General features: G+C 48.7%; 1 pseudogene; it reads right to left on the bottom strand.

Moving 5' to 3' along the window:
• Positions 1-13823, bottom strand: part of LOC112219040 — a 61803-nt pseudogene that overhangs the window by 16001 nt on the left and 31979 nt on the right.

Here is a 13823-nt window from a genome sequence, read left to right as displayed (position 1 = left end):
CTCCCTCCTCTCCCTCCCTCTCCCTCCCTCCCTCCCTCTCTCACCCTCCCTCTCTCCCTCTCTCTCTCACCCTCTCTCTCTCTCACCCTCCAGTCTCTCTCTCACCCTCCCTCTCTCTCACCCCCCCTCTCTCTCACCCTCCCTCTCTCTCACCCTCCCTCTCTCTCTCCTCTCCCTCCCTCCCTCTCTCTCTCTCACCCTCCCTCCCTCTCTCTCTCTCACCCCCTCCCTCCCTCTCTCTCTCTCACCCTCCCTCCCCTCTCTCTCACCCTCCCTCTCTCTCACCCTCCCTCTCTCTCACCCTCCCCTCTCTCTCTCACCCTCCTCTCTCTCTCTCTCCTCCCTCTCTCTCTCTCTCTCACCCTCCTCTCTCTCTCTCTCACCCTCCCTCTCTCTCTCTCACCCTCCCTCTCTCTCTCTCACCCTCCCCTCTCTCTCTCTCACCCTCCCTCTCTCTCTCTCTCACCCTCCCTCTCTCTCTCTCTCACCCCCTCCCTCTCTCTCTCACCCTCCCTCTCTCTCTCACCCTCCCTCCCCTCTCTCTCTCACCTCTCCCTCTCTCTCTCACCCTCCCTCTCTCTCTCTCACCCTCTCCCTCTCTCTCTCTCACCCTCCCCCTCTCTCTCTCTCACCCTCACCCCTCTCTCTCTCACCCTCCCCTCTCTCTCTCTCACCCTCCCTCTCTCTCTCTCTCACCCCCCTCTCTCTCTCACCCTCCCTCTCACCCCCCTCTCTCTCTCACCCCCCCTCTCTCTCTCACCCTCCCTCTCTCTCTCTCCCTCCCTCTCTCTCTCTCTCACCCTCCCTCCCTCTCTCTCTCACCCTCCCTCCCTCTCTCTCTCACCCCCTCCCTCTCTCTCTCTCTCACCCTCTCTCTCTCTCTCACCCTCCCTCTCTCTCTCTCACCCTCCCTCCCTCCCTCTCACCCTCCCTCCCTCTCTCTCTCACCCTCCCCTCTCTCTCACCCCCCCTCTCTCTCACCCTCCCTCTCTCTCACCCTCCCTCTCTCTCTCACCCTCCCTCCCTCCCTCTCACTCTCTCTCACCCTCCCTCCCTCCCTCCCCTCTCTCCCACCCTCCCTCACCCCTCTCTCTCTCTCCCACCCTCCCTCCTCTCTCTCTCCCACCCTCCCTCTCTCTCCCACCCTCCCCTCTCTCTCCCACCCTCCCTCCCTCTCTCTCACCCTCTCTCACCCTCCCTCCCTCTCTCTCACCCTCTCTCACCCTCCCTCCCTCTCTCACCCTCCCTCCCTCTCTCTCTCTCTCTCACCCTCCCTCCCTCTCTCTCTCTCACCCTCCCTCCCACCCTCCCTCTCTCTCACCCTCCCTCCCTCTCTCACCCTCCCTCCCACCCTCCCTCCCTCCCTCCCCTCTCTCTTTTCCCTCCCCCTCCCTCCCTCCCTCCCCTCTCTCTCACCCTCCCTCCCTCCCTCCTCCCTCCCTCCCCCTCTCTCTCACCCTCCCTCCCTCCCCTCTCTCACCTCTCCCTCCCTCCCTCTCTCTCTCTCACCTCTCCTCCCTCCCTCCCTCCCTCCCTCTCTCTCACCCTCCCTCCCTCCCTCCCTCTCTCTCACCCTCCCTCCCTCCCTCCCTCCCTCTCTCACCCTCCCTCCCTCCCTCCCTCCCTCTCTCTCACCCTCCCTCCCTCCCTCCCTCTCTCTCACCCTCCCTCACCAATGATGCTCTTCGGGAGCGGCGGCTGAGGGCTGGTCGAAGGAGGGGCTGGTGAGCTGTAGTTTCTCCAGGTAACCATCTGGAATACGGATGTCAGCAGGTAAGGACAGACGCTTGTTCAGGTCCTACACACACACACACACACACACACACACACACACACACACACACACACACACACGAGAAAGAGAGAGTGAGGGAGGGGGTGAGAGAGTGATAGAAACTCCTGGACTCCCCAATAACTGACCAGGAGCTATAAAAGAAACTTCAAGCCCTCACATTTAAAAAAAAGCATGCTAACCTGATGGCATCCTAAATGAGATGCTCAAACTCACTAGTGCAAAATTTCAATTGGCTATATTAATTAAAACTGTTTAATTTAATCCTGAGTGTAGGTTATTTCCCTGACATCTGGAATCAAGGACTCATAACCCCAATCTTTAAGAACGGAGACAGATTTGACCCTAACAATTACAGAGGAATTTGTGTGAACAGTAAACGGGGGAAGGTTTTCTGTAGTATTATAAATGTAAGAGTTCTAAACTTCCTTAATAAGCACAATGTCTTGATTTATATCAAAACATTGCTTGACTGATATCAAAACATTGCTTGACTGATCATATTTACACCCCACACACCCTGACAGATAATCATGTCCACCAAAATAGTACCAAAATATACGCTTGCTTTATCAACTTCCAAAAAGCATTTGATTCTATTTGGCATACAGGACTGTTCTACAAAGTTATTGAAAGTGGTGTAGGGGGTAAAACATATGACATATTTAAATCAATGTATACTGGCAATACGTGCAGCATTAAAATTGTCAAGAAAATAACAGAATTCTTTAACCAGGGGCGGGGCCTTCGCCAGGGTTGCAATCTGAGCCCTGCACTCTTCAATATTTACATCAACAAATTGGCCACTATTCTAGAAAAATCCTCAGCCCTTGGTGTTAGTCTCCACAATTCCGAGATTAAATGCCTACTCTTCTCAGATGACCTATGCCTGCTGTCACCCAGAGCACAAGGCCTACAGCAGAGCCTGGACCTGCTAGAGCAGTACTGCTAGACCTGGGCCCTGGCAGTAAACCCCAAAAGGACTAAAATAATGATTATCCAGAGAAGATCCAGATCTCAGGGAATTAGACCAAAGTTCTCAATTGGTACAAAATATATAGAGTACTGCACACACTACAATTACTTAGGTTTAAATATAAGCTCAACTGGACACCTTAATGAGGCAGTGAATGAACTGAGAGAGAAAGCACGCAGGACATTCTACGCCATTAAAAAGCTAATTGAAATACCTATTAAAATTTGGCTAAAACGAATTGAATGTGTCATTGAACCACTTGCACTTTATGCCAGCGATGTGTGGGGTCCACTTGCAAAACAAGATTTCATCAAATGGGACAAACACCCCATTGAAACCCTGCATGCAGAGTTCTGTAAGATTCTCCTACATGTCTAGAGGAAAACTACAAACAATGCATACAGGGCAGAATTAGGTTAATATCCACTAATAATAAGAACTCAAAAAAGAGCAATTAAGTTTTGTAAACACCTAAAATAGTGACCCCATCTCATATCATTACCAAGCCCTGTAATGCCAAGAGCTGAGCAAAGAAAAGAGTCCCCTCATCCAGCTGGTCCTGGGGCTGAGTTCACATACCTGTTCTACTAACACACTGAAGCCTCAGTCCCCTCATCCAGCTGGTCCTGGGGCTGAGTTCACAAACCTGTTCTACTAACACACTGAAGCCTCAGGACCAGAACATCCAATCAATCAGAATAAAACTAATTACAACACAATCAAAACTACATTGCTTATTGGGAAACACAAGCACAGTGCTATCTGGCCAGAAATCGACAGCACACCGTGGCTAACTATTTGACAATGATTACTGATCAAAACCTTAGAAAATGTAGAATGTAATTTCCCCAAATTTGAAACCCTTATTCAAGGTTTCAAAGACCTCTATGATGAGAGTAGGATACCCGTGCTGTTGGGGGAGGACGCAGAGAGCTGTGGGTTGGCAGCGCACTACATTGCTGCCAGCCATAAGATGAGGGACAGTGTCTGACAGACCAATCAACCTGCACATGTCCTCTACTGTATACTTATAGTTATTGTTAAATGTCTGGTTATTTTGACCCTTGGTTATTGTTGTTACTGTTGTCCAGTTGACAATTTTGATTCTTATTATCTTAATACTGTAAATATCCAAAGTAAGCTGTGGCAATATGTACATTGTTACGTCATGCCAATAAAGCAAATTGAATTGAGAGAGACAGACAGACAGACAGAGAGAGAGACAGTGAAAACAGCTAGGTAACATGCTAATGTAAATCTAGACCTTAAGTAAACAGAGTCAACTCTAAACCAATACTGCGGACCCTAAACTAAACAGAGTAGAGGAGACCCTAAACTAAATCCTGGGGGAGATCCTTGGACTCTTGGTAGCTCAGTTGGTATGGCACTTGTAATGCCAGGGTTTTGGGTTCGATTCCTGGGATCACCCATTTGTAAAATGTATGCATGCATGACTAAGTGCTTGGGATAAAAGCGTCTGCTAAATGGAATATATTGTAATGAAACAGGCAGGGAGCAGGTCTCGAACCCTCGACCTTCGAACCAGAGGTCCGACGCGCTATCGCCTGCTTCTGCGCGCTCCTCATGCTCCTGCGGCAGAGTCGATTTCCGCGCTTATAAACCCAGGGTTGTTACACTATTATTATTTTACGACAGTTGCTTCTAGCCCCATGAACAGCCCACCTAGGACTCCATTATCTAACAGAGAGTACTGTGTGTGTGTGTGTGTACACGTTCTAAACGGTATCCCTGAGGCTGTGTAACAGACATGGGATCATGACCTTATCCCCCGAGGAAACCTGTCCTAAAACATGAGCTTGATGGCTTGTTATATAGAAGCACACACACACACACACACACACACACACACACACACACACACACCTTAATGCTTTTCCTCTGTTGGTTAGATTACTGGATGTTAATCTCTCTGGCTGTTTAAAATCCACTCCCACCCTTTCTGAGGCAATGCTGAAGTAACAGTGGGAAACTGGGTTTATGCAACACTGAAGTATCAAATGGTTTTCTCCAGTGTCTAAATATATGATTGACCCCGTCCAGGCAGCACATATAAAAGACAGTCAGTTTTACATGATCTTTCTAGTGCTGAAAGAACCAACAACTATCTAGTATCGACCCCGCCGCTGGCTCTGCCCCCGCCGCAGCCTCTGCCCCCGCCGCAGCCTCTGCCCCCGCCGCTGGCTCTGCCCCCCGCAGCCTCTGCCCCGCCGCTGGCTCTGCCCCCGCCTGGCTCTGCCCCGCCGCTGCCCCCGCCGCAGCCTCTGCCCCCGCCGCAGCCTCTGCCCCCGCCGCAGCCTCTGCCTCCCCCGCCGCAGCAGCCTCTGCCGCAGCCTCTGCCCCCGCCGCAGCCTCTGCCCTTTCTGCCCTTTCTGTTTCTGTCTGGAATGTGACTATGGTCTCATCTGCCTTTTGGTTGTGTAGTTGTAGGCTGTAACTGGTCGTAACTAGGGGGATGTTGAATCATGCTTTATACAGTATGTTGATAGAGTAGCAGGTAAGTGTTATTGCTGCTATTACTGGATTGGTGTTTTACTTGTTTAAATTAAGAAATCCTATTGGTCTATCTATCTTGAGCTACGGAATGCTATTGGTCTATGTCCCTCCAGTGCCAGGATTGGCGATATCGGGGGCGGGAGTGGTATCCGTCAGCTGACCTCTGAACCCCTTCCCCCTCTACAGTTGTCCAATCATCCGGTCCTAATCCCGTACAACGGGGCCCATCTGGAACGTATTACATTGTGTAATCCCATACAGTGATGTAATCCCAGAACAGCCATGTATCCTCTAGTCTACTTACCACTACAGGACAATATAATACTACTGACAACAGAACAGCCATGTTTCCTCTGTAGACTACAGGACTATATAATACTACTGTAACCGACTGACCACAGACACAGAGGAGGCTCACTGAGAGTTTGGGGAATCCCTTCATACAGTATGTCTGGTCCACTGTTTAAAAGTTATAGTGGGTATAATGTTGTAATCATTATTGTATGGTAACGGCAAAGGAAAATATACATATTCAGAATGGACGATACAGTTCTATTCTCCTCTGAACTTTAGGGGCAACTTCACCAGGAGAGCTGGTATATGGAGGAGAGCTGGTACCGTGTGATTGGGCCCAGGCTCCAGGAGCCCTGGTATATGGACCGTGTGATAGGGCCCAGGAGCCATGGTATATGGACCGTGTGATTGGGCCCAGGCTCCAGGAGCGCTGGTATATGGACCGTGTGATAGGGCCCAGGCTCCAGGAGCGCTGGTATATGGCCCGTGTGATAGGGCCCAGGCTCCAGGAGCGCTGGTATATGGACCGTGTGATAGGGCCCAGGAGCCATGGTATATGGACCGTGTGATTGGGCCCAGGCTCCAGGAGCGCTGGTATATGGACCGTGTGATAGGGCCCAGGCTCCAGGAGCCCTGGTATATGGACCGTGTGATAGGGCCCAGGTTCCAGGAGCCCTGGTATATGGACCGTGTGATAGGGCCCAGGTTCCAGGAGCCCTGGTATATGGACCGTGTGATAGGGCCCAGGCTCCAGGAGCCCTGGTATATGGACTGTGTGATAGGGCCCAGGAGCCCTGGTATATGGACCGTGTGATAGGGCCCAGGAGCCCTGGTATATGGACCGTGTGATAGGGCCCAGGCTCCAGGAGCCCTGGTATATGGACCGTGTGATAGGGCCCAGGCTCCAGGAGCGTTGTTATATGGATCGTGTGAAAGGCCCCAGGCGTGCTGCTGAAAAAGGCCCCAGTACAGCAGTGTCTACTGTATTGACAGTTATTGATGGAACAGTGGGACAGAACGGCTACTAGCAGAGGTGTGGACTCAAGTCACAAATATGATGACTTGCAACTCGACTTTGACACCAATGACTTGGACTTGAGCCTTATGACTCGACCTGACTTGATACCCTCCCCAAGCCTCCCCTCCCTGGGAGGGAAGAGAGAAATAAAGAAAGAGAGGGTGAATGAAAAGAGAGGAAAAAAAGAGAAAACCAGAGCGGAAGAGAGGTGTTTGTGGGGTTTCACGTTCCTGTGTAAGGAGCATGTACGTTTCTAGCAGACTCAAACCTCTCTGTAGATAATGCAGTGGTCTGTGTCAATATGCACAGTAAGGAGCATGTAGGTTTCTAGCAGACTCAAACCTCTCTGTAGATAATGCAGTGGTCTGTGTCAATATGCACAGTAAGGAGCATGTAGGTTTCTAGCAGACTCAAACCTCTCTGTAGATAATGCAGTGGTCTGTGTCAATATGCACAGTAAGGAGCATATAGGTTTCTAGCAGACTCAAACCTCTCTGTAGATAATGCAGTGGTCTGTGTCAATATGCACAGTAAGGAGCATGTAGGTTTCTAGCAGACTCAAACCTCTCTGTAGATAATGCAGTGGTCTGTGTCAATATGCACAGTAAGGAGCATGTAGGTTTCTAGCAGACTCAAACCTCTCTGTAGATAATGCACCTTCAGGTTTTTGATGTTGTGAATGCCAATTTGAAAAGAAAAGAAAAAACACCCATTGGTTTTTCTTCTGTTTTTGTTGTTCCCAAGGCAGGCCTCGTTGCTCGGTACTTTCTCTGTTTGTCTTCCAAAGCTAGAACAGTAGATTTGATGATAAACAATGATGCTGTTGGATCTTTGTCTGGTCTGTCACACACACACACACACACACACACACACACGCACACGCACACACACACACAGCTTTGAGTCATGGTCTGTGTCAATATGCACAGTAAGGAGCATATAGGTTTCTAGCAGACTCAAACCTCTCTGTAGAGAATGCAGTGGTCTGTGTCAATATGCACAGTAAGGAGCATATAGGTTTCTAGCAGACTCAAACCTCTCTGTAGATAATGCAGTGGTCTGTGTCAATATGCACAGTAAGGAGCATGTAGGTTTCTAGCAGACTCAAACCTCTCTGTAGATAATGCAGTGGTCTGTGTCAATATGCACAGTAAGGAGCATATAGGTTTCTAGCAGACTCAAACCTCTCTGTAGATAATGGAGTGGTCTGTGTCAATATGCACAGTATATGAAAGCATATACACCATGTGGAAAGTTTTACTTCAGGTTTTTGATGTTGTGAATGCCAATTGTGAAAAGAAAAGAAAAAACACCCATTGGTTTTTCTCTTCTGTTTTGTTGTTCCCAAGGCAGGCCTCGTTGCTCGGTACTTTTCTGGAAGACAACCAATCCCTTTCCCTAGTGGACATCGCATGCCCTTCACAGTTTGTCTTCCAAAGCTAGATTTACAGTAGTAAGATTTAGATTCTGGATACTAGTTTGATGATAAACAATGATGCTGTTGGATCTTTGTCTGGTCTGTCACACACACACACACACACACACACACACACACACACACACACAGCTTGATGAGTCATCAGGACCTGCGGGTGGTGTGCGGGTGCGTGCGTGACAAGTATGTGGGGCATCCCGACTGGTGCAGTGGTCTAAGGTACTACATCGCAGTGCTAGCTGTGCCACTGGAAGTCCTGGTTCGAGTCCAGGCTCTGTCACAGCCGGCTGCAGCCGGGAGACCCATGGGGCGGCGCACAATTGGCCCAGTGTCATCCGGGTTAGGGGAAGGTTTGGCCGGCAGGGATGTCCTTGTCCCATTGCACTGTAGCGTCTCCTGTGGCGGGCCGGGCGCAATGCACGCTGACACGGTCGCCAGGTGTACAGTGTTTCCTCCGACACATTGGTGCTTCCGGGTTAAGCGGGCATTGTGTCAAGGAGCAGTGCGGATTGGTTGTGTTTCGGAGGATGCATGGCTCTCGACCTTCGTCTCTCCTGAATCCGTACGGGAGTTGCAGCAATGAGACGATACCATGAAATTGGGGAGAAAAAGAGGTAAACACATATTTTTTTAAGATCACGTTCGTGTTAAGATTAGGTACAGTATGTGCTAAGACCACGTATGTATCAGCTCTACCCAAAATTACAACAAACTAATTGCATTACCACAAAAATGGAAGAGACTTTGTACTGGCCATATGTAGCTCGTTTTTGGTCACAGGTCCAGGAATGGCTGAAGAATTGCAACATTTACCTAGAACTAACACTGCAGATAGCAATACTGGGTGATTTGAAAAGTCAATCGATCAATAATATAATAATTATTTTAGCCAAAATCTTTATCATCTTTAATTTTCAATCTGAAGAAACTATGAGAATAGAAAGGTTCAGTACTTTTGCGAAGCATCACAACACAGTTGATGCTGTGCACAGCACACACACAAATATATGGCTGCTAGAAATCCAAAATGGATGGTGTTGAGAGATAGATGGGAGGGGTTGAATGGAGCTGAAGGGTGGGACTAATAACAAGAGAACCAATGTAAAACATACAGGGTCTGTAAAATGTATATAGGTTCAGAAATGTTGTGAAATAGCATAGTTACAAATAGAAATCAAACTGGATGGACATCAGAAATAGAGGAAGGACTAAAAACAAACAAAATATAACTATTGTAAAATAGATTGTGTCAGTAAAATATGTATAGTATGTATAAACTGAAGGTAGAAGCCCAAGTGTTATTGTTTATTAGTTTACTCCAATTGGGGGAGGGTTGGGAGCGTTTGAGAAATAATAAAAGTATATTCCCAAAAAATGTGTGTACATTCAACCACATACATAAACTCAGCAAAAAAAGAAACGTCCCTGTTTCAGGACCCTGTCTTTCAAAGATAATTCTTAAAAATCCAAATAACTTCACAGATCTTCATTGTAAAGGGTTTAAACACTGTTGTCCATGCTTGTTCAATGAACCATAAACAATTAATGAACATGCACCTGTGGAACGGTCGTTAAGACACTGACAGCTGACAGACGGTAGGCAATTAAGGTCACAGTTATGAAAACTTAGGACACTAAAGAGTCCTTTCTACTGACTCTGAAAAACAACAAAAGAAAGATGCCCAGGGTCCCTGCTCATCTGCGTGAACGTGCCTTTGGCATGCTGCAAGGAGGCAATAGGACTGCAGATGTGTTGTAAGGCAGGTCCTCTCCAGACATCACAGGCAACAACATCGCCTATGGGCACAAACCCACCGTCGCTGGACCAGACAGGACTGGCAAAAAGTGCTCTTCACTGACGAGCCAAGGTCTTGTCTCACCAGGGGTGATGGTCGGATTTGCGTTTATCGTCAAAGGAATGAGCGTTACACCGAGGCCTGTACTTTGGAGCAGGATCAATTTGGAGGTGGAGGGTCCGTCATGGTCTGGGGCGGTGTGTCACAGCATCATCCGACTGAGCATGTTGCATTACAGGCAATCTCAACGCTGTGCGTTACAGGGAAGACATCCAACTCCCTCATGTGGTACCCTTCTTGCAGGCTCATCCTGACATGACCCTCCAGCATGACAATGCCACCAGCCATACTGCTCGTTCTGTGCGTGATTTCCTGCAAGACAGGAATGTCAGTGTTCTGCCATGGCCAGCGAAGAGCCCGGGTCTCAATATCATTGAGCACAGACTGGAATATGTTCCGGGATTCATCCAATGGCATTGAGGAATACACCATCTCAGTCATCGGCTTCATCAATAAGTGCATTGATGACGTTGTACCCACAGTGACTGTACGTACATATCCCAACCAGAAGCCATGGATTACAGGCAACATCCGCATCGAGCTAAAGGCTAGAGCTGACGCTTTCAAGGAGCGGGAGACTAATCCGGACGCTTATAAGAAATCCCGCAATGCCCTCAGACGAAATATCAAACAAGCAAAGCGTCAATACAGGATTAAGATTGAATCTGACGCTCGTCGGATGTGGCAGGGCTTGAAAACTATTACGGACTACAAAGGGAAACCCAGACGCCAGCTGCCCAGAGCCTACCAGACGAGCTAAATGCCTTTTATGCTTGCCTTGAGGTAAGCAACACTGAAGCATGCACGAGAGCACCAGCTGTTCTGGATGACTGTGTGATAACGCTCTCGGTAGCCGATGTGAACAAAACTTTTAAACAGGTCAACATTTACAAAGCCACTGGGCCAGACGGAATACCAGGACGTGTACTCAAAGCATGCGCGAACCAACTGTCAAGTGTCATCACTGACAAACCTCTCCATGACCGAGTCTTTAATACCTACATGTTTCAAGCAGACCACCATAGTCCCTGTGCCCAACGAACAAAGGTAACCTGCCTAAATGATTACCGACCCGTGGCACTCATGTCGGTAGCCATGAAGTGCTTTGAAATTCTGGTCATGGCTCACATTAACAGCATCCTCCCGGACACCCTAGACCCACTCCAATTCACATACCGCTCCAACAGATCCACAGATGACACAATCTCAATCGCACTCCACACATGCCCTTTCTCACCTGGACAAAAGCAACACCTATGTGAAAATGCTGTTCATTGACTACAGCTCAGCGTTCAACACCCTAGTGCCCACGAAGCTCATCACTAAGGACTCTGGAACAAAATACCTCCCTTTGCAACTGGATCCTGGACTTCCTGAAGGGCCACCCCCAGGTGGTAAAAGTAGACAACACGTCTGCCACGATGATCCTTAACACTGGGGCTCCTCAAGGCTTGTGTACTTAGTCCCCTCCTGTATTCCCTGTTCACCCACGACTCCAACACCATCATTAAGTTTGCTGATGCCACAACAGTGGTAGGCCTGATGATCGACAAATATGAGACAGCCTGTCATTTTAAAAGGCTAATTGATCATTAGGAAACCCTTTTGCAATTATATTAACAAAGCTGAAAACTGTTGTTCTGATTAAAGAAGCAATAAAACTGACTAGTTGAGTATCTGGAGCATCAGCATTTGTGGGTTTGATTACAAGCTCAAAATGGCCAGAAACAAAGACCTTTCTTCTGAAACTCTTCAGTTTATACTTGTTCTGAGAAATGAAAGCTGTTTCCATACGAGATATTCTCAAGAAACTGAAGACCTCGTACAACGCTGTGTACTAATCCCTTCACAGAACAGCTCAAAGTTGCTCTAACTAGAATAAAAAGAGGAGTGGCAGGCCCCGGTGCACAATGGAGCAAGAGGACAAGTACATTAGAGTGTCGAGTTTAACCAGTATAGTTTGAGAAACAGACGCCTCACAAGTTCTCAACTGGAAGCTTCATTACCCACAAAACACCAGTCTCAACGTCAACAGTGAAGAGGCGACTGCGGACTCAGAGTTCCTCTGTCCAGTGTCTGTGTTCTTTTGCCCATCTTAATCTTTTTATTGGCCTGTCTGAAATATGGCTTTTTCTTTGCAACTCTGCCCAGAAGGCCAGCATCCCGGAGTCACCTCTTCACCGGACAGTTTATTAGGTACACACAGCTAGTACTGGGTCAGACCTCCCCCTTGCCTCTAGCATAGCCTGAATTTGTCTGTTTGTGGATCGCCGATTAGCTTGCACAATTCTTGTCCTTCAACCTCTCTCATCAACAAGCTGTTTTCACTCTCACAGGACTGCCGCTGACTGGATTCTCAGAAAACACTAGTCACTGTCGTGTGTAAGAAGCCCAGGAGAAGTTTCTGAGATATTGGATCCGGCGTGCCTGGCACCGACAATCATTCCACGCTCAAAGTCACTTAGGGCCCTCGTTTTGCCCATTCCAGTAACTGAATGTCTCCATGCCGGTCTTCCTGCTTTATATAGCAAACCACGGTCACATGACTCACTGCCTGTAGGAGCCACCAATTCCCGAGAATGGGGGGGGTGTACCTAATAAACTGGCCAGTGAGTGTATGTGACCATGGGTACGTGAGGTGAGGAATTAAATGCGTGTGAGAGAGACAGCGAGTCACTCATGGAGGACAGTGGAAGTTGAATAGAAATCTGTTACAAGCCAAAACTAATATTTGACCTGGTTTAATAAAAATGGATCTCCCCCTAAACTTCCATTGTCCCCCAAAAGTAGTTGAACACCTCAAAAAAACAAAAACCCCTTCCAATCCTTCTCCACCCTGGAACGGGCGGTGAAGGGATGGAGAGGTGAAGGTGGGTCAGACCGTGAGCTAGACGTACCTCTGATGAAGGTGGGTCAGACCGTGAGCTAGACGTACCTCTGCAGAGATGCGTCGGTTGCCCCTGTTCCTCAGACACACCCCTGTGGGAGACTGAACCTCATCTGAGCTGGTCCCTGATGCCTGGTCACTCTCTCCATCAGAACCCATCTTCATATTCTCATGGACGATGTCTAAGAGAGGAGAGAGGGGGAGAGTGGGACAAAACAGAGAGAGAGGAGGGGGAGAGTGGGACGAAAGATATGAAACAGAGAGAGAGAGAGAGAGAGAGAGAGAGAGAGAGAGAGAGGGACGAGAGGTATGAAACAGAGAGAGGAGGGGGAGAGTGGGACGAGAGGTATGAGAGAGAGGGACAAGAGGTATGAAACCGAGAGAGGAGAGAGGAGGGGGAGAGAGAGGAGAGTGGGACGAGAGGGATGAAACAGAGAGAGGAGAGAGGAGGGGGAGAGCGGGGACGAGTGTTATGAAAGAGAGAGAGGAGAGAGGAGAGTGGGACGAGAGGGATGAAACAGAGAGGAAAGAGAGGAGGGGGAGAGAGGAAAGAGAGGAGGGGGAGAGCGGGACGAGTGTTATGAAAGAGAGAGAGGAGAGAGGAGAGTGGGACAAGAGGTATGAAACAGAGAGAGGAGGGGGGAGTGGGGACGAGAGGGATGAAACAGAGAGGAAAGAGAGGAGGGGGAGAGAGGAAAGAGAGGAGGGGGAGAGAGGAAAGAGAGGTATGAAACAGAGAGAAGAGAGATGGGCCATTTTTACAGGATGTGGTCAATATGGCAAAAAAAATGCCCGCCCTGACAAGGACTGTACAATCACTACTTGATAAGAGCAGAGGGACCATATACACATGACTAAATGTTATTCTTTCCATCAACTCAACGTCATCCACTGCTGCTGGGAACTATAGCAGCAGCTACTCCCTGGTCAGTTTCCACTGTCCTACCCCCTCTCAGCTGACGCTGTCTGTGTGTGTGTCCGTGCCCGTCTGTGTCTGTGTGTGTGTCCGTGTGTGTGTGTGTGTCCGTGCCCGTCCGTGTGTGTGTCCGTG

Source organism: Oncorhynchus tshawytscha, linkage group LG19 (assembly GCF_018296145.1).
Source record: "Oncorhynchus tshawytscha isolate Ot180627B linkage group LG19, Otsh_v2.0, whole genome shotgun sequence".
NCBI lineage: Eukaryota > Metazoa > Chordata > Actinopteri > Salmoniformes > Salmonidae > Oncorhynchus > Oncorhynchus tshawytscha.
This window is presented reverse-complemented; position numbering and strand designations above follow the sequence as displayed.